Source organism: Rhinopithecus bieti, unplaced genomic scaffold, assembly GCF_001698545.2.
Source record: "Rhinopithecus bieti isolate Rb0 unplaced genomic scaffold, ASM169854v2 scaffold_9981, whole genome shotgun sequence".
NCBI classification, from domain to species: domain Eukaryota; kingdom Metazoa; phylum Chordata; class Mammalia; order Primates; family Cercopithecidae; genus Rhinopithecus; species Rhinopithecus bieti.
This window is the reverse complement of record NW_016806838.1, coordinates 4715150-4738449: the sequence shown is the minus strand read 5'-3', so window position 1 is coordinate 4738449 and position 23300 is coordinate 4715150. Positions and strand designations below refer to the sequence as shown.

Sequence of the window (23300 nt, the reverse complement as noted above, 5' to 3'; positions counted from 1 at the left end):
AATAAAAATAAAAATAAAAATAAAAAACACCCCAGTTCAAAGAACATCATAGCGAGGCTAGGATTCCCATATTTATATTAGATTTCTGCCTCCATTTTCATCCTGTTTTATAAACCGGCTTTGTCAATTTAAAAGCATCACCAGCAAGAGGACTGGCCTTGAAGTGGTCTGTTCTCAGTCATAGTTATATGAACCACCACTGACCAAGTGCTGATGATGTCCAAGCTCTGTGTTATAAGCTCTACAGGCATCGTTTCATTAAGTCCTTGAACAGCTCTATCCACTGTCCCCATGTGACCAATGAAGAAACGGAAGCTTAGAGAGATTCAGTTATTAAGTGGCAGAGCTACGTTTAAACTCAGCTCTTTCTCCCTGCCCCTCAAAGCCCAAAAGCCAAACCACTGGCTCTGTAGACTCCCCTCCAATGAAAGGCACACCACCATGAAAAAGAAAAACCAGTTGCAGGAAGGATGGGGAGAGGGGAAAAGAAGAGGCAGAGGGAAGCGAAGAAGGTGAGAAGAAGGAGAGAGTAGCATAAGGAGGAAAGCAAGCCAGGGTCTGGATGAGAAGCCCGTGGGATCTGGCTTCAGGTTCAGAAGACTTTTTGAAGAATGGGAATGAAGCAGGAAAGCTGCTGGTGACTGCCAGACAAACCACAAAATATGCAGAAGCCATTTCCTCCCTCAAGGAAGATAAACAATAGATTCATAAACAAAGTATACAAAGCTGTTCAGCTAGTTAAAACATTTTGATAGCAACTCATATTCTTTGTGAGACTAAAGTTTGTCCTCACCAATGGTCAACAGTTATCTTGGGGAGAGGGAAGGTGGGGAGAGAGGAGAGGAGAGGGACATATTCTCTCCCAGCCTTTCACCTGCTAGGCCTATGGCTATACCCTCTCTGAGCTTCAGGTCACTCTTCTGTGAAGAAATAGAAATTCCTGCCCAGTGGGACTATTGTGGAGAAGAAAAATATATAGTTTTGGCAAGACGGCAGACCAGATACCTTACCTGCCCCTCCTAATGGAAAGAACTAATATGCTGGATACAATTTTAGATATGAAGACTGAATACACATTGCTGAGATAGTACAAATGAAAATACCAAAACAAACCCAAAGCAGGAACCTTGGGAGGTGAGCTGGCATCAAAGCTGGCTTTTGCCCTGAAGGTTTCTGCTGAAACCTGGAGATTCTAAGTTTCCCAGTGACAGCAGCACAGGGTTAACAGCCTAGGGAGACCCCTCCACAAAGTTGGGACTTCAAATGGCTCCACTCCACAAAATTCATTCAACTTGGTGAATGAGAAATAAATGCACAACACAGAAAGAGACTGCAAGAAAACTGGACCTTGGGCAGAGCAGGGAATGGGGGGGAAAAATTCTCTCCTGAAAATATGTAACCATAGTTGGACTTCACACAGGTTTGTAGCCTGAATTATATTACTTGGGTAGCCAGAAAAGCCTTAACTAGAAAATTAATTCAAAGTGATTTTTGTTGGTAGTGCCCACCAGACAACTAGCAGAAGTTAACGCAAATCCTCTCTGGAAAAGACAACTCAACCCACACCTCAGATAATTCCCAAAGATAAAGTGCCAAGAAAAAATGAGCAATTCACAGGAAATAAGGCATTATGAACACCAGCCAGCAGAAACGGCAAGCGGCAGAACCAGACCTACAAAGACTTCAGATTTGGGAATTACAAGACACAAAATTATAAAATTTCTAAATAGCACATTTAATATTTTAAAGAAATAAACATCTTCAAATACGAGCAAGAAATGAGAGACCAGAAAAATCACCAAGCAGAACTTCTAGAAATGACAAATAAAGAAAGCAAAAAGAAAAAAATCCAATGAATGGGTTAAACAGCCTTTAACACACATAATATACTAGTTAAACAGAAGATAGTTTTTTTTTGTTTTTTGAGACAAAATCTGGCTCTGTCGCCCAGGCTGGAGTGCAGTGGTGTGATCTCAGCTCACAGCAACCTCCACCTCCAGGGTTCAAGTGATTCTTGTGCCTCAGCCTCCAGAGTAGCTGGGATTACAGGTGCACGCCACCACACCAGGCTAATTTTTGTAATTTTAGTAGAGATGGGGTTTCACCATGTTGGCCAGGCTGGTCTTGAACTTCTGATTTCAGGTGATCCACCCACCTCAGCTTCCCCAAGTGCCGGGATTATAGGCATGACCCATTCCCCGAGCCAGAAGATAGATTTGAATAAATTATTCAGAGTTCAGCACAGAGAGACAAAGAGATGAAAAGTGTAAAATAGGTTTGAGGGCGGTGGCTCACGCCTGTAATGCCAGCACTTTGGGAGGCTGAAGTGGGTGGATCACTGGAGGTCAGGAGTTTGAGACCAGCCTGGCCAACAGGGTAAAACCCCATTTCTACTTAAAATACAAAAATTGGTTGGGCACAGTGGCTCATGCCTGTAATTCCAGCACTTTGGGAGGCCGAGATGGGCGGATCATGTGAGGTCAGGAATTTGAGACCAGCCTGGCCAACATGGTAAAATCCCATCTCTACTAAAAATACAAAAACTAGCCAGGCATGATAGCAAACGCCTGTAGTTCCAGCTACTCGGGAGGCTGAGGCAGGAGAATTGCTTGAGCCCAGGAGGTGCAGGTTGCAGTAAGCCGAGACCATGCCACTGTACCTCAGACTGGGAGAGAGAGAGATTCTGTCTCAAAAACAAAATAAAACAAAGCAAGCAAGCAAACAAACAAAAAAAGTTAAGGTAGCTACTTGGGAGGCTGAGGTGAGAGTATCACTTGAGCCCAGGAGTTTGAAGCTAGCCTGGGCAACAGAGCAAGACCCTGTCTCTAAAACTATCTATCTATCTATCTATCTATCTATCTATCTATCTATCTATCTATCTATCTACATATATATATCCAGCTAGCTGGATAACCCCTGAAAAAACACACATAGAGTGTTTTTTCTATCTATCTATCTATCTATCTATCTATCTATCTATCTATCTATCAATCAATCATCTATCCAGGTAGCTAGCTGGGTAACCCCAGAAATATCAGACATAGAGTGTGTAAATTCCAAATAAGAAGATGGAAAATGGAATGAGGGGGGAAAATACCTCAACCTAAAAGAAAGAGCAGAAAAAATTAAATGCATATAAAGATGGTAGAAATAAATCCCAATTCATCAATAAAATACACCAGTTCTAAACATCTATGCACCAAACAGCATTGCCTCAAAACATATAAAGCAAAAATTTCAGCATTGCCAAGGAGCAACCGACAAATCCAGTGGGAAGCTTTAACTAAAACACCTCTCTCAATAATTGATAATCAGACAAAATCAGAAAAGGATATACTATAGATGATTTGAGCTGCACAATAAGCTAACTTATTTTTCAATGATGGTATACAGAAAACTATATCCAATATTTGAAGATTTTTTTCAAGCACTCATGGGACATTTAAGAAAAAAGTTGGAGAGATAAACATGCAAACAAGGAGCACACGGAAGTAGTTCGATGCATATTTCAAACTCTAAGAATCTAAACCTATTTTGTCTTTAAAGACAGAGACCCTGTCTTTCTTCTTCACTGAGATGTCTCCAGAGTCTAGCACAGTGCCTGTCTGCCAGAGGCTGTAAATAGCCACTGAAGAATGAATGGTGAATGAATGATTCTCTACTGAACATGGTGCAGGTTGCATGAGCAACCAGCAAGGCAGACACTGGAGATAACTAAAGCCCTTTCCAGGATGGAGGGGATGAGAGGACAAGGTGACTGGCACCAGTCCCTAGGGAGAATTTATACCAAAAAAAAAGAAAGACGGAGTCATGACAGCCAAATCTTCAAATCTTCAAACCGAATGAGAGAGGCATGTGGAAGAGTCTTTGAAAGCCAAGTCTTTGTGGTTCCTAATGGCAGAGCAGAGGCCAGCAGACAGAACTTTCTAACAACTAACTGTCCAACACTGGCTGGAAACTGGCCTGACTGATCATCTAAGGCCCCTTACGACTCTGTGTGGGACGGAAGTCCGTCTGGCAGGTACTGGGACTCTCAGGTCGTGGACTGAGTAGTCTTTCTCATTTTATCCTGTCTCAGAGATTTTTTCATTCAAAATTCCCTGGATACCCCATCCTGAAAGACCCTGCCCAAGGTCCCAGATTCAGGAGGTGGTGGAAGAATAAGAGCTGTATTCTAGACAGTCAGCTCAGTCCTTTCTGCTCCATATTGGCCTCTCCTTTAACCAAAATGAGCACACTTTAACCTGTAAGGCTGACACGCACTTTCTAAGTCTACCCTCATCCCAGGAAACCTCATTCTTCTAGCACACAGCAAGGGATTACAAATGCATACAGAATGTACTAAAATGAAAATTCCTCAGCCTTCCAGAAGAAGGAAAGCGAGCTTACCTTGACCTCCGCAGATGGCTGAGTTGGGGGCCTGGTTCTGGGGGCTTCTCCTGCGGTCGGCCAGTCATGCTGCTTTCATGCTGCTGGACAGGCGGGAAGAGGAGGCCTGGTCCTATGGGGAAAGGAAGAAGGAAAGGTAATTTCCTCATCATTTGCTCCTAGCTCTCCATCACCATCCTGCAGAAGACACTACCAGAAATCCCAGGGAAATTTCTGAGGCTGTCCTCACCCACTCTTAGGTAACAAGAAAGCAGACAGGCATGCATTCAACAAACATTTCCAAAAGTCTACAATGTGCCAGGCAGGGCACTGAGGAATGAGGCCACGGAGATGAACTGCATGCAGTCTCTGCATTTAGGAAACAGTCAGAAAGAGAGACAGAGAGAGACAGAGAGACAGAGAGAGACAGAGAGAGACAGAGAGATAGAGACAAAGAGAGAGAGAGAGACAGAGAGAGAGACAGAGAGAGACCTGAGTCTCATTATAACATCATTTGCTAAGTGCTGCGATTCCCCAAATCCATTCAACAGCTGACTTTCCTTATGGGGGAGCGACAGCAGCTTATAGGTGCCTTGGCATAGAGTTTTTCAAGTTATTTGCCATGAATAACCAGTTTTTTCTTTTTTTTCCCCCCCGAGACAGAGTCTCACTCTGTCGCCCAGGCTGGAGTGCAATGGCGCGATCTCAGCTCACTGCAACCTCCGCCTCCCAGGTTCAAGCAATTCTCATGCCTCAGCCTCCCAAGTAGCTGGGATTACAGGCACCCGCCACCAAACCTGGCTAATTTTTGTATTTTTAGTAGAGACGGGGCTTCACCATGTTGGCCAGGCTGGTCTTGAACTCCTGACCTCATGATCTGCCCACCTCGGCCTTCCAAAGTGCTGAGACTACAGGTGTGAGCCACCGCGTCGAGCCGAAGGACCAGTTTTTTAAAAAATTTCCACACCATGATAGATGACTACTTTAATAAAATATAGTAAAAATGAACTGCTAGAAAAAGGAAATGAAAAAATACTGATACAAAGTGCAAGCTCACTTTTAAGTTCTTTGATTCAACAGATTATTCTGTCAAATCGGCATGAAAGTTACTAAGCACCAACTCTCAGTTTCTGAACTTATCTCACGGACTGCTAAAGAGTTTGCAGAGAGCACCACTCCTGAGCCACAGCTGAGCAGTAGCATTGCGATAGTAGAGACTTCCACATTGCACACCTTTCCTAAGATGTCTAGCTGATATCTTGGTTCAGAGAGGGAGGCCAGAAAGAGAAACGATTTCAAATTCACTCTCTGGACTATAAAAAGTTAGTTCAGAGAGTCTCTCTTTGGGAAGGAGAACCACAGCAGGAGCTTTGGGAAAGTGTGGCTCCATGCTGTCTGGAGATAGGTGGTGGCATCCACCTGCTGTGTTCAGGTAACAAAGTGTGAGGCTCACAGAAAGCTGTTCCTGGAGCCCTGTCTGCCTCCACCCTGAACTTCCCAACCCTAACTATGGCAACCCCACCCGAAGCTCCCTCTCTGAATGAGAAGAACAAAGAGTCATCTATTAAAATGGACTGGGACATTTCAGAAAATAAATCATTTTCAAAATGTCAAAAGGGCTGCTGGTATGCATTCCTAGTATTTAATGCTATAAAATGATTTTTTTTTTTTTAATGAGAAATCCTTTGTCTGTGACAGCCAGCTCCAAAAAAAACCTTTAACTGCCTATTTCCTTAATACTTGAGGGAGGCATTACAAGTCATTTTCACCCATTTGAATGTTTAAGAGAAAGTGCTCATTCTTCTAAATTCACTGCTTTTAAGTAGTTCTTATTTTAAGCTTTAGAAGAAGATAACTCTGCAGAAGAAAACTTCCTTATTCAAAGCCTTTTTTTTTTTTAATGCAAACACACATACACTCTCACTCCCTGCTTCAAATGTTAAATCATCTGCAATTTTGGAGTTTGTTGCTTATGAAATTCAAGCGATAAGCACATCACAAACATTCCTATAGCAACAGAGTGTTTTTGAAGCAACATCTGTAATGTTACAAAGATTGTATATCATTATCTCTGAATGTTGGCGAAGGGAAGGTTATGGGGAATAACTGTTTATGTACAAATAAGTCAGTACAGTAACTGGCAACCTGAATAGCAGACCTTACCGAGGAGCTAAGGATGGCACGGGTGGGAAGCAGGAATGCACTTCATTCTGTTTCTATGAATAAATTCACCATCCTTATCCTCTATGTGTGAAAAAAACTCTCTAGGGTCCTCTCTGCAGCAGCATGAGCTCTTGGAACTGCTTGTCTTATGGGCAAGAGTTTGTCTTAGACAACCATATGGTCAACTTTTATTAGCCATCTACTATATGTCAGGCATGGAGCTAGACTCAGAGCTTCTGAAGATAGGTTCTTCTTCAAAGAGGCTCAAGAGAGACATATAAACAGATAATTACAATTCCCTAAGAAGAGATTATTGACTGGAGTTAAGGGAAAGGAAATGAAATTAACTAGCTCAATCCATTCGTCCAACTGTCCGTTCACCCATCTAATGTTGGCTGGTGCCTAGCATGTACTAGGCAAATGCAAGGCACTCGGCATACAAGAGCTGAGTGAGACCAATGTGTTCCCTACCTTCATGGAGCTTACAATCAAGTGGAAGAAGGAAACCAACATTAACAAATTAGATATAACTATAATAGTGGTCCCCTAAAGAAGCATAGCTAATGCATAATAGCATATGCCAGAAGGTGGACTAGCATGGACATGGGGCAGAAACGCTTTCTTAAGGAATTAGTCTTTAATATGAACCCTAAGAATAAATTACTGAAGCAAAGTAGAGAGGGAAGCAGGGGAAAGAGAGAGAGGAAGGGCGCTGCTGGTCCCCCGAGTAGCCTGTGCAAAGGTCCTGTGACACGACACAGCATGATGTATTCTAACTAGGAGAGAAGGCTCTTAATCAGGATTGCACTGTTTCTTAACTTCACACTGTGCTCCAACCACTGTGGCATTCAAGACAGGCATTAAAGATGTACAGATTTGGCTGCGTACAGTGGGTCACACCTGTAATCCCAGCATTTTGGAAGGCCAAGGCGGGTGGATCACTTGAGCCCAGGAGTTTGAGACAAAACCTGGGCAACATGGCGAAACCCTGTCTCTACAAAAAAAATACAAAAATTAGCCAGGTGTGGTGGCTTGTGTTTGTAGTCCCAGCTACTTGGGAGGCTGAGGTGGGAGGACCACTTGAACTTGGGAGGTGGAGGCTGCAGTGAGCCGAGATCATGCCACTGCACTCCAGCCTGGGTGACAGAGCGAGACTCTGTCTCAACCAAAAAAAAAAAAAAAACGTTGTACAGGTTTTTACCAAAAGCACCCAATAAGTTTTCTAGGGCAAATTAGGAACATATTGTGCCTAATTGCTAAATTCTCCCTCTTCCCAAACTGGCATGAGACATCCAAAATAGGGGCACCCTTGCCCTCCCTCCCAATGTGTGATAAGTTTTAAGATTCTTATCTACTTGTTTTCTGCAACAGTGGTAAATTCAGTCTGGCCGGCGGCAAAATTAGGTGGCCAATGCTGACATAGGGATGTGGATAAGCATTCTATTAAAATTATTGCTGGAGAAGCCTCACGGTGGGGTGTTACTTTCTAAGGAAGGTCATGCAATTTCATGCATAGCGTGTGAGCTTTGGAGCTAAGGAGACCTAGGCTCTGCCCTAGGTCTGGCCCTGCCCCTCACGAGCCGTATGGCCTTGTTCCACTTCTGTGAAATGAGGTTAGCAGTGTCTTCCTGGCTGATCAGGGAGATCAGTGAGAGCATAGGTCCCTCACTGAGCATGCTGCCCCTGCTCCCAATAGGCCCTGGATAAGTGGCAGCTGTTGCTAGCACTATGCCCAGTGAGTGGGGATAGTCATGCCCCTCCCTCTATGTGAATATCCACAAGAATCCACAAGGATTTCCCAGCGGGTGCTGAAAGGGCAGCTTTGCAAGGGCTCAGAGTCAGCTGTCACTGACCAGGGGTCTTGATGACTTGCTGTTTCTTGGTGTGTGCCTTCAAAGTCCCCAATCACTGTGCTGAGCGATCCCAGAACAATCCAGATACCTGGCCCCTACCCCTTAGAAGTCAGTAGAACCTCCCAAGCTGAGACAATGAAAAAACTCTCCAGACATTGCCAAGTGTCTCTTGCAAAATCACTCCCAGTTGAGAACTACCACTCTACTGTGTATAGAAAGGCCTACACAGTATCCAGGATATCCTGGATAGCAAGGATTATCCAGCTCACAAAACCAGGGTGCTTATAGATAGATAGCTCCTCCCAGGAGCTCAGGGCCTGAAGCCAGCATACCTGGGTTCTAGTTCTAATTCCAGCTCCACCATAATGATCGGGGTCCTCTTGGACAAACAGCTGAATCCCAGATGGCAGGGGAGGTGGAACAGGTACTATATCCCAAAGGCCAAAAAGGCCAAAGAACAGCTACTATATCCCATTCAGACCAGGCATGTTGCTAGGACTTCCCAGACAGTGCCTCTAGTATTTACAACCATCCTGCTGAGGTGCTGTAGGGATCACCATTCTACAAGGGAGGAAGCCAAGGTCTGATGCCTTACCCAAGGTCACAGAACTGAGTGGTGGAGCCAGAGCTTTAAGGGTCAAATCCCATCCTCTTTACCCCATCACCCTACCTCCTTACAGGGGTAGAAATCTTATCTCCTTCCCATATGACCAGTAAAGAGGCAGCCCTGGAGGGTTGTGTGACTTTCCAAGGACCTGTCACATTCATCATGCCACCAAGCAAGGCCAGAATCTTCCCACAGCCCCACACTGCTATCAGAACCTCAGTTTCCCTTCTGTGCAATGGGGGTGACAAATGCCGCGTCACACGCCACACTGCTGTTGGAGTTAAGGGAGAGTGAAGATTAGGAGTCTTAGGGAAGGAAGAAATTAATATGCAGAAACAAACACTTTAAATGAGTATCTAAAAGCCCAAATCAAAGAGGGGTTCTCTGCAGCCACAAGGCCGTTGAAAAGAAAAGAACAGCTCACGCCTACCAGACCGGGGATGGGGGGTTCAGCCAGGGGAAGGGAGGGACACAGGATACAAACTATGAAGCAGGACCAAATGAAGTGTGAAGAATTCCCTCCATGCCACCCACAATTCATTAGAAATTGGCGCAGATTTTAAAAAGAAGAAAAAGGAGCAGGGGGAGGAGGATGGAGGAAAATGGGGAGGAGGAGGAATTAAACGTGAGACAGGCTCCACAGAGCATCTGAGAAACAGCGCAGAGAGGAATCACTGCAATGAGATCCCAGGCTCCAGTCACCTAGGGACCCACCGTTCTGTCAAATGAGTTCTATGTGGAGATGCTAGGAGATGTAATTTTCAAGTGAGGCCCAGAAACTTCCCCCATATGAGGAAAACTCCCATTCTCTCTCCAAACATCTCTCCTTTTTTTTTTTTTTTTTGACAGAGTCTCACTCTGTTGCCCGGATGGAGTACAGTGGCACGATCTCGGTTCACTGCAACCTCTGTCTCCCAGGTTCAAGCAATTCTCCTGCCCTAGCCTCTTGAGTAGCTGGGATTACAGTGTGCGCCACCATGCCCGGCTAATTTTTGTCTTTTTAGTAGAGAGGAGGTTTTGCGATATTGGCCAGGCTGATCTCGAACTCCTGACCTCAAATGATCCACTTGTCTCAGCCTCCCAAAGTGCTGGGATTACAGGTGTGAGCCACCACGCCTGGCCAATCTCTCCCTTCTTTTGATGCCCTTCCTCTCTCTCCATGGAGGCTGAGTAAATAATTTTCACGCACTGGAGGAAAGTGATCCTGCCCAGACCATGATCACTTAATCAGGCCCTCGTGTATCTGCTCATTCCAGAGCACAGAAGCTTGGGCCTTTCACACCAATATCAGAGCAGCTCAAACATTGACAGCATGTAAGGTGGACTCACCACAGGCCAACATGGGTGACAGGCTACCATCTGCTCCCCAACCTCAGGTTGCCCACCCCCCTTGCTCACAGCTCCAACCAGCGTGTCTTTCAAGTCCTCAGACACACCAAGCTCTTTTCTACCCCCGGGCCTTTGCACATGCCAGTCCCTCTGCCTGGGATGCCATTTTCCCAGCTCTCCCCTCATTAGCATCTAATCGTCTGTCAGGCTATAGCTTCGGGAAGATGTCTCCAACCCTTCGAAATTTAATGGGCAACAGCATTTATCAGAGTTGTAATTAATCAATTATGTGATTAACGAGTTGGTCTCCCCAGTCAGACCGTTAGCTCTATTAGGGCATGGGTTGTGTCTAATGGCCTGGCACAGCAGTCAACCCTGATTGCACATCAGAATCACCTGGAGCTTTAGAAACCAGGGATGCCTGGGTTCCACGTGGGCTCCTATTGAACACCCTGTTAAACAAGAGTGTGTACAGCCTGCCAGGTGGCTGTGATATGTGGCCAAGGCTGAGACCGACGACTTGAAGAAGAGGACCTTGGCTTATGTCCTAGAACAATTTTGAAGCGGTGCAGGCAGTTATACTCATGGTAGGACCTTGCTCCCTTTGCTTGTGTATACAATGTATCACTTAAATGTGTTCCACCCTAGAGATTAATTTTGAGGACATTCCAGAAGAAGAAAACAAAACCCTCATTGTTAAAGAGGAATACTATTCCTTTCATTAAGTGCTCCCCTACACGGCTTCCTCCCCTGACACTCCTCTGTCCCCTTACCAGGGTTTATCACCTTCATCCTAAGGGCCACAGGATTAACTTGATGTGTTTCTGAAACACACTTAAATATTTGGAGTAAAATCTTTTAATTTTTAATTAAAACAGGTCCAGCTATATTACACAGTAGAATATAAAATTCCACATTAAATGTTATTAAAACAGGAGAGTTCAAGGCCATTTCATGTTGGAACGGGCCCCCTCCAGGCCAGCCTCAGGTGGACAGGTAGAGGTGTTTGCAGAAACTCACCCAGGGGACACCAGGGGGTGGGTCATCTGTGCTAATCTGGCTTTCCCAGGACAAGTCAATGGCAAACTGTTCTTCTCTACTCAGTTGTGCTGACTAAAGGGGAGAGGGTAAGATGTGTATATATATATATATATATATAAAAAGATCCAATCGCTATTACAACAGCACACGAAGTAACAATTCCAATTCCCTGATGAGCTTCCCCAGCCCAACAAAGGCACTGCTGCAGAGAGTCCCAGGACACGGGAGCAGCAGACTCTGACTGAACTCACTGAAAGAGGAGCTCTCATCAAAGCGATGGTTCTCCAACATTTGGGTCCACACGAACCATCCTGGGAACTTGTGAAGAATGAAGCTTCCCTTCACACGCACCAGGTTGGCCATAACCAAAAAAACGAAATCACAAGTGTTGACCTGCAAGTGGAGACACTGGCACCCTATGCATTGCCAGTAGGGATGGAAAATGGTGTAGCCACTGTGGAGGGCAGTTCAGGCGGTTTCTCAACACATTTAAACATGGAATTACCATGTGACCCAGGAATTCTGCTTCTAGGTATATAGCCCACATCACTGAAAACGGGTACTCCAACAGAAACTTGCACACAAATGTTCCCAGAAACATTATTCACAGAGCCAAAAAGATGGAAAGAACCCAAATGTCCATCAACTGATGAGTGGATAAACAAACGTGTTTATCCATTATATTCCAAAGTCATCCATTATATTCATACAATGGAATATTATTCACCAATAAAACGGAATTAAACACTAATACATGCAATGGCATGGATGAACCTCAAAAACAGGGTGTTAAGTGAAAGATGTCAAACACAAAAGGTCACATACTATATGGTTCCTTTTATCTGGAACATCCAGAATAAGCCAATGCATGGAAACATAAAGCAGGTTAGTGGTTGCAAGGGGCTGGGGAGGGGAGAATGGTGAGTGGGTACAGGGTTTCCTTCTGGGATGACAAAAATGCCTTGGAACTAGACAGAGGTGAGGTTGCCCAACATTGTGAATGCAGGAAATGCCAATGACTTGTATACTTTAAAATGGCCGTGCCGCCATAAAGAAAAACAAGATCATGTCTTTTGTGGGAACATGGGTGGAGCTGGAGACCACTGTCCTCAGCAAACTAATGCAGGCACAGAAGACCAAATATCCCAAGTTCTTACGTATAAGTGGGAGCTAAATGATGAGAACTTAGGAACACAAAGAAGGAAACACAACAGACACTGAGGTCTACTTGAGTGGGGAGGGTGGGAGAAGGGAGAGGAGCAGAAAAATTACAATTGGGTACCGGGCTTAATTCCTGGGTGATGAAATAATCTGTATAACAAACTCCCGTGACATAAGTTTACCTCTGTAACAAACCTTCACATGTATCCCCGAACATAAAATAAAAGCTAAAATTTTTTACATGGAAAAAAAAAAATGACCGATGGTTAATTTTATGTTAGGTGAATTTTACCTCATACATTTTTTTTCTTTTTTTAAAAGAAGCTTCCTGAGCCCTACCATTAGAGACTTGAACTCATTAGGTCTGGGCTGGGCCCAGGGACCTATTTTTTAAAAGAACATCCTGGGTGACTCTGAGATGGGTGGTTCCCAAACACAGTCTACAATGCAGGGCCGATTTGTATAAACAATGCCTTTTCTTTGGATGAATCCATAATGACTGATACTATTTACCTACTGAGTGCCAAGTATCTGCCAGGCACTGGGTTTGGTGCTTTTAAATGTACTATCTCAGAATCACACTGCAAGGGAGAAATGATCTCTTTTATTTTGTAGATAAGAAGATGGAGGCTCAGGGAGGCTAAGGGCACAGAGCTAACAATGGATTCAAATTAGTAACTGTCTGACTCTACAGACCATATTTTTTCTCTCTCCTTACTCTATGCCACTGTGTTCTTCAACAAGCTCTTTCAGGCAGCAGGAATATCATCTCTGTGTTATATGTGCAAAATGCTCTTTATGTCCCAGATTTAGATCATCTTACTCCAAGGTGTGGTCTTTAGACCTGAAGCCTTAGCATCCCTGGGAATTTATAGACTCTCAGTCCTCAGCTCAAGTTTGCTGAATTGGACTTTGCTATCCTCAGATAATTCATATGTACATTGAGGTGTGAGCAGCACTGGCCTTTCTATAGCTGTGCTGTCCAATACGGCAGCTACTACTAGCTGTAAGTGGATATTTAAATGATTATTAATTAAAATAAAATAAACTTAAAAATTTACTTTATTTTATTATTCTGTTTTATTTATTGAGACAGGGTATCACTCTGTCACCCAGGCTGGAGTACAGTGGCACCATCAGGGCTCACGGCAGCCTCAACCTCCTGGGCTCAAGTGATCCTCCCACCTCAACCTTCCAAGTACCTGGGACTACAAACATGCACCACCAGGGGTCTCCTTTAGCAGAGACAGGTTTTTGCCATGTTGCCCAGGCTAGTCTCCAACTCCTAGGCTCAAGCAATCTGCCTGCCTTGCCTCCCAAAGTGCTGGGATTACAAGCATAAGCCATCACATCCAGCCTAAAATTAAACTTAACTCAGCTTTTCAGTTGCACTACTTTTTTTTTTTTTCTTTTTTAAGAAACAGGGCCTCACTCTGTCACCCAGGCTGGAGTGCAGTGGCTTGCTCACAGCTCACTGCAGCCTCTAACTTCTGGGCTCAGGCGATCCTCCTGCCCCAGCCTCCCAAAGTGCTAAGAGTACAGGCATGAGCCACCATGCCCCGGCCTATACATTTTAAGATGCTCAACAGCCACATGTGGCTAGTGGCTACCATATTAGACAGCACCAAATAGATTTCCCTCAATGCAGAGAGTCCTATCAGACAGAGCTCTCAGAGCAGCATAGCTAAACCTTGGCATTTGTGACACTGTGGGTTGGATAATTCTTTGTTGTGGGTGGGGCTTTCTGAACATGGCAGAGCAGTAGTTCTCAACAGGGAGTGATTTTACTCCTCAAGGGATACTTGGCAATGTCCAGAGACATTGTTGGTTGTCACAGTTGGGGGAGTTCTACTAATATCTAATGGGTAGAGGCCAGGGATGCTATTAAACATCCTGGAAGGCACAGGACAGTCCCCAACAAAGGACGATCTGGTCTAAAATGTTAGTAGGAGAAACCCTGCTCTAGAGTAATCAAGAGAACACTGCCAGTCTCAGCAGAACTGGTGGCAGGAGGCTAAGGAGACCAAAGAGTACCTACCCCCAGCCATTTGCCAAACCCCAAGAAGCCTTCAGAACTCTGAGAAGCTACTCTCCAAGAAAGCAGGTGTCTATTATTGCCAAAAATGCAGAATAAGAAGTTCTGGTTTCCAGAAAAATCTATAACTCATTAATAAAATGAAGTCCCTGTACTTCCAATCCCGAGGGCAAGGAAAGGATGAAATTCCTTTATGGCACTGATGTTTGGAATGTGTGATAAATTCTGCATGGAAACCACAATCTGCTGTTGGTTAGGTGTAGAGATATATCACTCATTCAGCTGTCCATTCATCTATTTATTTATAAATATTTATTGAGCACCTACTATATGTTGGGTACTCTTTTAATGTTCGAAACACAGCAGGAAACAAATAAAAGGTCCCTGCCCTTGTGGAGCTGATATTCTAGTGGAGGAGAATAACAATATACAAGTAAGCAGGCACATGTGCAATGTCATGGCAGATATGATGAGTGTTATGAAGGGAAATAAAGCCGGGTAAGGGTCAGAGGAATGATGAGCATGGGTGGGGCCTATCCATGGTTACCTGAAGAGGTGACATCTGGGCACAGGCCTGAATGAACTGACTGAACCAGGTGAATCAGGGAAGGAAGAGAGTCCCAGGCAGAGGACACAGCAGCTGTGTCCTTCCACTCTTTGGTGGAATGAGCTTGGTGGAGGGAGCCGGCAGGTGCGGTCAGTGAGGCAGGAGGCCAGGCTGCAGGCGTAAGAGATCATGGAGGGCTATGAGCAGAGGAGGATGGGGTCTGATTCACTTTTCACGTGGAGAACAAACTAAAAGAGGACAAGAGTGGAGAGAGCTGTTGTCGTCTTCCAAGTAAGAGAGGGTGCTGGCTTATTATTAATTCATTAATTAAATCATCAACATTAATACTAATTCTCTACTGGGCCAATGCTATTACTCTTCTATTTCAGATATATCATGGGGAGACCAAGCATCGCATTCCGGCTACTTCTACAGGAAAATGCATTCTGAGTTTCATGATCAACTTGAAGCTTTTTCCAGCCACCTTGGTTTTAAGCTTGGGACTGTGTGGTCGGATAGAAGACAGCAGGAAAGGGAGTCAGGGATGAGGGCAGATTAACAGGAGGAAAAAGGGCATCTCCCCTATCATGCCTTTTCCCCAGAGCCACAGAGAACAGCGGTCTGAATGGAACCTTCCTATTATACTCCTTCCAAGGTTTGTTGGGCAGCAGATAGATGAGTCCCAGCTGTCTTGCTCCAGGCTGGCTCTCCCAGAAGGATAGCACTGCAGTTGTGTCCAAAAGAGAGCTATGGAGTCTTTCTCAGAAGCAGGAAGCCCCTACTTTGGAGTTTCCGAGGATTCAAGGCAGCACTGGATCATGGAGTCAGAAGTGGGGCGGAAGAATCCCCTTGTGCCGCCTACAAAACGCACCACAGGCACGTCACCCAATCTCTCTGATCCTCGGCATTCCCCTCTGTAAAATGGAAACAACCTCCTTGGCCTCTCAGAGTGGTTATGATGGGTCGAAGCAGACAGTGCTGGTGCTGGGTGTGCCGAGGTCTGGGCATCCGCACCTTCGGGAGCAGATACAGATGCTCTCCATCCTCCTCGGGCACACGGTTTTGCGTTGTACTCGCATCCAGGTAATTTGGCTTTACCCATGGAAAGGGGCTTCCCTTTCATTAATTCATCAACTCCACACACATGCACTGGGTCTTAGTGCTGGGTGTCATGTTTGGAAGAACAGTCAGAGGCAGTCCCCACTCTCCAGGAACACAAGGGCAGTGTGGGAGACAGAGGGCAGTGTGGGAGACAGACACGAAATAGGTTCTCCCAATCTTCCTTCTCCTTTAGTGCCTGGTTGCCCGAATAGTTTTCTTGCCTTCACACTAGAGCCACCCAGCCCTTTGGGGTCTACAGATTCCCCTCATCTACCCACAGCTTGCAGCCTCGACCCTGGGCAGTGCCCTCTGCTCATCTCCAGACTGGCAAGCGGGCCTGATTGTTTCTGCTGAAGCAGGAAAAGATGGTGAGAGAAAGGCAGGGCCGGCTGGGCAGAGAGGGGAACCAGCAGAAGGCTTGCCTTCAATAAGGCTTTCCTTCCAGACCACACTTCCAGGACACCCACTTGTGACCCTGAGATCGCCTGGGGTTCAGCATCTCTCTGGTGCTTCCCAAGGAACGTCTTCAAGAGAAGGCTCTGGCTCTGAGTCATCTGAAGCAGAGAGGAGACCTTGTAAAAATAACTCTAAGTATGAGGCTCCTGTATTCATATTATTCACAATACAAAGAACAAAAAAGCAGGGCAGGAAGCAGAGGAGGAAAGTGTCGTTCACATCAGTTTTCTTCATATGACAAGCAGCCAGGAACTCACTTGCTAAGCTCCATCTCTCTCTCGCTGTTTCTCTCTCTTTCCTTGGAGCGATTACATAAGCTGGAAACGGGGTCTTCTCTGCAACATCCTAACTCTCCCGCCAGCCCCTCTCCTGTCGCCTGTAAATCTGAGCCTTCCCAGTAACCCTTACCAGGATGCAAACATGCTCAAGTTGTGCCCTCTCCTGGGATGTGGGCCCCAGAACAGGGAATTCCCTTGAAGACCCAAGGGCCTTCACTGAGCCCCAGGGGTTGGGATTTCTGGCACTGTGACCGTATGAGGGAGAATCTGTGGGAGAGGCTGGCAGGGTTGGCCAGGTCCCTGAAGGCATATGTGGTGGGGCTTCCTTGAAAGACCTTGGATTTCAACATGTTAGGAGATGTGGGCCTTGGGAACTCTTCTGGTCATATTCAGGACTTCCCGGGCTCCAAGCCGGGAGGTGCTGCAGATTCACTTCTACGCTGCCTTCTGACAGCCATGGTCTTCATGGATCATGGAGGTAAGGACGGGGATTTTGAGACAAGGATGAGAGCCTAGTAAGACAAAAAGCAAAGGAATAAGCCGGGAGCCAGGAGAGATGAGAAATAAGCAAGATCCCGGGAAACAGGGAACAGCCGGAGGTGCGGCCCTAAAGGGTTTTTTTTGCGCTTATCAGGCAGGGCCCCTTCTGGAGAGGTGCCATAGTGGTGGTCCTGACCTCTTGTGGCTCATAATTGAAGACTAATTACTTTTAGACAAGTGCATGTACATATTAGGAAACAAAAACCTCTACCATGGCATGGTAAGTATAAGCTTCAGCTAAATTCAGAACTCTAGCTGATGCCAGTAAAAAGAACTATTAGCAAATTCACTGCTTTGTGCTTTGTAAACATCTCTATTCACAAGAAAACATGCTTTAGAGTATGAGTCTACCCTGACAGAACTCTTCATCAACATAAATCCCTGGTTTTACAACAAGAAGTCAAGCTCACCCGATGCGTTCAAATGTGCACAGTTAAACTAGGGCAGAGGTCCCAGCAAGCCTTGCAAAATTAAGCTCATGCATCTAAAAAAATACTGGCCGAGTGCCTCAACGCTAGGCATTGTTCTCCGTGACTGGCATGCAACAGTGAACAAAGAAGACAAAACTCCCTGCCCTCATGGAGATTTCATTTTAATAGGGAGAAACAGAAAATAAAAATCATTATAATTAAAGTGTATAGTGTATTAGATGGCTGTAGGTGCTACGGGAAAAAATGAAATAGGAAATAGCCAGGGAAGCCCTCTCTGAGAAAGTGACATCTGAGCAAAGGCCTGAGGGAACAAGAACAATGAGATCTGGGGAAAGAGCATTCTAGAAGGAGGAACAGCAAGAACCCTGTTGGTGGGTACATGCCGGATGTGACTGAGGAATTAGAAAGGTGTGGCTGGGACAGTGAAAACCAGGAGGAAAGCGGTAGGAACAAGGTCAGAGATTCTAAATGTGATTTTAAAACAAAACAGAAGTATGCACTTGATGGAGTGAATGGGTTGGTTGCATAGGGAGCTTAAGAAAGGCCAAGGTAAGGAGGTGACGTCAGTTGAGCTGAGACCTAAATGAGCAGAGCATGAAGATGTGAGGAAAGAACGTTCACAGCAGTGGGGACAGTGAGTGCAGTGACCCTGGTAGGGATAAGCGTGCATGTGGCAGGTGTGCAGTGGGTGGGATGAGGCAGCGTGGTAGGAGGGGGTCTCCATTATGGAGGGTAGTGGTTTCCACCTGGAGTGATTTTGCCTTCCAGAGGACATTTGGCAGTGTCTAGAGACATTTCTGTTTCACGACTAGGGAAGTGCTATTGGCATCTGGTGGGCAGGGATGCTGCTAAACATCTTACAATGTGCAGGACAGTCCCTTCAAGACAGAATTCTCTAGTTCCACATATCAATAGCACTAAGGTTGACAAACCTTGATGCAGGGCCTCACAAGTCACACTAAGAAGTCTGGGTGCTTACAGAAGCACACACCAAGGACTTTCTAATGCCTCGCGCCTGCTGGAGTGTGATCCTTACACGTGGCACATCCAGGTCTAGAGTACGCACGTTGGGATGAAAGAGAAGGGCTCTAGGATCGGCGCTCAGAACACAGAAGCAGGGGTAGAGGCAAAGAGGCTGCGACGAGGTCACCCTAACCTAACTTGGAGCTAAGAGGGAGCTCCTGCAGTAGAGACAAAGGAGGTCAAATGAAAGGGGGCCATCGGGCTGTCTTCCAGCAGCTGATGTCCTTCAAGAGATCAGGTGGGGCCCCTGGGTCAGGGTTGGGAAGAGGAACACCACCCCCCCACCCCGCCACCCCTCGATGTCATAGCAAAGTAGCTGAGGGCTGGAGAACGCTGCAGGTCTGAGCAGTGTGGAAGGCACAGGTTGGGACCAGTGTGCAGACAGCTCAAGGCTCAAGAAGGACATCATCAGCAGAAACACAGGCAGAGGCTGAACAGGAGGGACTTGGGTGGGGGTGCTCTCCTTTCAGGGGAGAGGACGCCCACACCTATCCTCACGGTACCTGGAAGATACACATGAGGACCCAAGGGAGGCCTAGAAAATAAGGCTGTTTTGGGATGATCTCAGATTTGGTTCCTCCTATAGAATCAGTTGTTCTCTGCTCCACTGGGGGTGGGGGAACCTGGACGTCAGGCTGCCTTGCTAATGGGTCTACACAAATGGCACTTCGAGTCACAAGCTATTTCATTTCTCTCCCAAAGTCAAGAAAGTCCATGGGTCTGGGGAAGTGGCTGTGATGACCAACGACTCTGGCATGCAGTTAACCCCAAGCATGCACCTCCTCCTTCCCGCACTGCTAATCTTGATGATTCATCCAGAGAGGCCGGTCTGCCTCAGTGGAAAGAAAATCTAGGTGAGGGTCTCATTACTAAGAAATGAGAAGAATGCCTCAGTGCAGAAGCAGTTCAGAACCCTTCCTGGTCACTATCCAAAGAAGCTTTTCTAACTTGGGGAGGATAGATGAAGGGGGTTGCCTCATAGTGACTTTGTTCTAACAAAATTTTGGATGGCATTTTCAGGTGCATGCTTATGTGTGCACAAGCAGGCAGACACCTTCATTAATACTCTTGAAAATACCTTTGCAAAGATTATGACAGTGAGAGGAGTCTAGCATGGCTGACTCCATCTTGCCTCTATCCCTGCAAGCCAGCTGTCCTCCCTCATTCCTGGGGGTAGACCAAGCTAACCATGGGAGGAATTTAGTTTATTGTTCTAACTTTGAAGCAAGGATGATAACAGTCCCTCCCTGAAATGAACCCCCTCCTTGCTCAGGGACCAAAATGGCATTTGTAATAGTAATCAAAGGCCACAAGATTAGGATTATGGGAGGGACCTGAATTCTGCTAACATGTAGGTGTAGCTAAAGGATAACCAGCCATCTCCCCCCAGCTTGCCTTTTTATAATCCCTTGCTACTCAGCAGTCATGTGGCCAGAGGTCACAAGATTTGTGACTTCCCCAGTTGCTCCTATAGATAACATCACTACTGTAGAACCTAAGATGGGTCTTTTGAGATGCTTTTCAGACTTTTGCATTCTGGCAACCAACTGACTCTACCGGGACCTGGGACTCATGACAACCTGTCCTGTGGCCCCCTAATGTCGAGGCTGACTCAGCGCACACGTACCATTTTCCACAGCCCTATGATTTCAACCCTCACCAATCAGCAGCACCCATTCCCCTGTCCACAAAATTATCCATAGAATACCCTAGCCTCTGAGTTCTCTGGGAGACCAATTTGAGTAATAACTCCAGTCTTTCTGCTTGGCTGGCTCTGCCTTAAACTCTTTGTCTACTGCAACACTGTGGTCTCAGTGAATTAGTTTTTTCTGTGAAGCAGGAAGGAAGAACCTGTTGGGTAATTATACCCTCACTCAGCACTAATTTCCTCCTCAATAGTTTTTGTTTGTTTGTTTTGAGGCAGAGTCTTGCTCTGTTGCCCAGGCTGGAGTGCAGTGGCATGACCATGGCTTGCTGCAGCCTCAACCTCCCAGGCTCAAGCAATCCTCCCACCTCAACCTCCCAAGAAGCTGGGACTAGAGGTGCGCACCATAATCCCTGGCTAATAAAAAAAAAAATTCATAGAGACAGGGTCTCATTTTGTTGCCCAGGCTGCTCTTGAACTCCTGGGCTCAAGCAAGCCTCCTGCTTTGGCCTCCTGAAGTGCTAGGATTACAAACATTAGCTCCCAGACCTCAATAATTTTTAAAATAACATTCTTCTCCACATATAAAACATGTTCACTGTAAAACTTTTAGAAAACAGATACAAAATAAAAGAAGAAAACTCCATCACTTGTTGAGAATTTGTTTTTTTCTGAACTTTTTAAGATATAGTTGAGATTATATTGTATACATAATTTTGAATCCTGCTTATAAAATAAGCATTTTGTCATGTTATTAAAAGTTCTAGGCTAGGCGCAGTGGCTCACGCCTGTAATCCCAGAACGTCAGGAGGCCGAGGCAGGCAGATCACCTGAGGTCAGGAGTTTCAAGACCAGCCTGGCCAACATGGCGAAACCCTGTCTCTACTAAAAATACAAAAATTAGCTGGGCGTGGTGGCAGGTGCCTGTAATCCCAGCTACTCGGGAGGCTGAGGCAGGAGAATCACTTGGAAGTTGCAGTGAGCCGAGATCGCACCACTACACTCTAGCCTGAGTGATAGGGCGAGACTCTGTCTCCAAAAAAAAAAAAAAAAAAAAAAAAAAAAGTTCTTTGTAAATACTAGTGTTAACCATTGAATAATAATCCACTCTAATGCTACAAGAAATAGAGGTCCATATTCTCCAAGTCTTATTTCACTGAATGCAGGTAGTTTTAAGCCAACCTCCAACACTGAATACAGGAAATTTCTGAGCACTTACTACTGAGTGCCAGGCACTCTACCCCTACCATGTTGGGTGGCTGTGGGGACAGCTAACACTGGACTGACACAGACAAAATTTCTTTCTTTTCTGCAGTCTTGGGAAAGGGTCACTTCACTTGGTACAGGGTCATATTCCACTGTTTTCAGTGAAACAGCCAAGACAAACCCTTTATTCAGTTGAGAGGAAGCTCTAGGCTCCAGTTAGGCACTGGAATAAAGGAAATGTGGGTTAGGTCCCAAGAAGCAGAGGTAATGGGGACAACTGAAAGGCTCCAGAATGGATACTCAGGGGCTGGACAACTATAGCCTGCAGGTCAATCAGCTGCCTGTTTATGTAAATAAAGCTTTATTAGAACATAGCCACACCCATTCATTTCAGTATTATCTACAGCTGCTTTTAGCTGCAACGAGCAGAGTTTAGTAGTTACAATAGAGACCATGGCTGCAAGCCCAAAATGTGTAGTACCTGGTCCTTTAAGACAACATTGGTTGATTCCTGTATTGGGAGGCCAACCATCCTCCAAAATTGATGCTCTCCCTTCTTTGGCTAAGAGTCCTCACTTAGAGGTACTCTGAAGTGTGGCCAGCCAGAGACTACATTTCCCAGCTCCTCCTGCAGCAAGCTGGAACTCCCTGACTAGTTCGCTCCAATGAAATGTGGGCTAAGTAACCTGTGTTGCTTTTGGGTCAAGGTGGTTAAGAAGCAGGTGAGCTTTCTCCATCCTCTGTTTCCCTTCCACCTGAATGAAGAGTCCTCATAGGCCTGTGGCAGTGTTTCTCCACCTTTTCTTCATTGTTGCCCTCCTAAGGCGCCTTTTTAGACATTTTTTTCCTAATCACTTTCCTCCATGACATTTTCACACCATAGATATACTCTATATCTGCTTATGTACCATGTAGATGTCTGTGATTTACGCATCAAAATGAAAGATTTTTCAGCCTCCAAGATCTTTGCCCCCTTGGGTGTGATACTGCCCCCATTTGAAGATGCATGCTCCAGAGTATAGCAGAGTGACAGAGACAAGGCATGCAGATCCCTAAATTACCTTGTAGAGGAAAGCCAGTTACAACCAGAAACACTTGCATTGACTGTTACAAGGACAAGAAATAAACTGCCTTCATGTTAAACTCCTGAAACGTGGGAGATGATTACAGCAGCTAACGTTGCCCTAACCAATACAAGCTCTTAATTTGATTGTTAAAAAAAAAAGAGTATGAGCTAGGCACACTGGCTCATGCCTGTGATCCTAGCATTTTGGGAGGCTGAGGCAGGAGGATCACTTGAGCCCAGGAGTTCGAAACCAGCCTGGACAACATAGGGAAACCCCATGTCTACAAAAAAATTTAAAAATTAACTGGGTGTGATGGTGTGTGCCTGTGGTCCCAGCTACCTGGGAGGCTGAGGTGGAAGGACTGCTTGAGCCTGGGAGGTCAAGGCCATGATCGTGCCACTGTACTCCAGCCTGGGTGACAGAGTGAGACCGTGTCTCCAAAAAAAAAA

General features: G+C 45.6%; 1 protein-coding gene across 17 annotated transcripts in view; it reads right to left on the bottom strand.

Moving 5' to 3' along the window:
* The window catches only part of TRERF1 (transcriptional regulating factor 1), a 241152-nt gene that overhangs the window by 78519 nt on the left and 139333 nt on the right, over nucleotides 1–23300 (bottom strand). For 16 of the 17 annotated variants that reach the window (XM_017878225.1, XM_017878227.1, XM_017878235.1 and 13 more), the window contains one exon: nucleotides 4390–4501. The gene's annotated coding sequence lies outside the window, so the exon portion shown is untranslated. Of the gene's footprint in view, nucleotides 1–4389; nucleotides 4502–15104; nucleotides 15137–23300 lie in introns of those variants that run through there. The other variant, XM_017878234.1, reaches the window with a different exon arrangement.